Source organism: Papilio xuthus, unplaced genomic scaffold, assembly GCF_000836235.2.
Source record: "Papilio xuthus unplaced genomic scaffold, Pxut_1.1 DF828142.1, whole genome shotgun sequence".
In the NCBI taxonomy this organism is placed as follows: Eukaryota; Metazoa; Arthropoda; class Insecta; order Lepidoptera; family Papilionidae; genus Papilio; species Papilio xuthus.
The window spans coordinates 3,325,154-3,325,522 of NW_013530507.1; the positions used below are offsets into that span (position 1 = coordinate 3,325,154).

At 44.7% G+C, this 369-nt stretch overlaps 1 protein-coding gene across 2 annotated transcripts in view; it reads right to left on the bottom strand.

Moving 5' to 3' along the window:
* Sdb (SAXO downstream of blistered) overlaps positions 1-369 on the bottom strand; it is a 28,339-nt gene that overhangs the window by 5,991 nt on the left and 21,979 nt on the right. The window lies entirely within an intron of this gene.

Consider the following 369-nt stretch of genomic DNA (forward strand, 5'->3'; position numbering starts at 1 on the left):
CGGTCTTAAATTGTCTTGTGGCTTTTTAGGTGTTTGTCTATCAGCTGGACGCCATTCTTCATGTTTAGGTTGTTCAAAATCTCCTTCTGGTTTCAAATTATCCTTCGGTCTCTTTTGCGTCGGACGCTCGGCAGGTCGCCATTGATCTTTCTCAGGAGTCGTGAATTCACCTTCAGGTCGCAAATTATCTTCAGGTTTTTTAGCAGTTGGTCTGTCAGCTGGACGCCACTCATCATGTTTGGGTTGCTCAAAATCTCCTTCTGGTTTCAAATTATCCTTAGGTCTCTTTTGTGTTGGTCTCTCAGCTGGTCTCCATTGATCCTTCTCAGGAGTCGTGAATTCACCTTCAGGTCGCAAGTTATCTTCTGG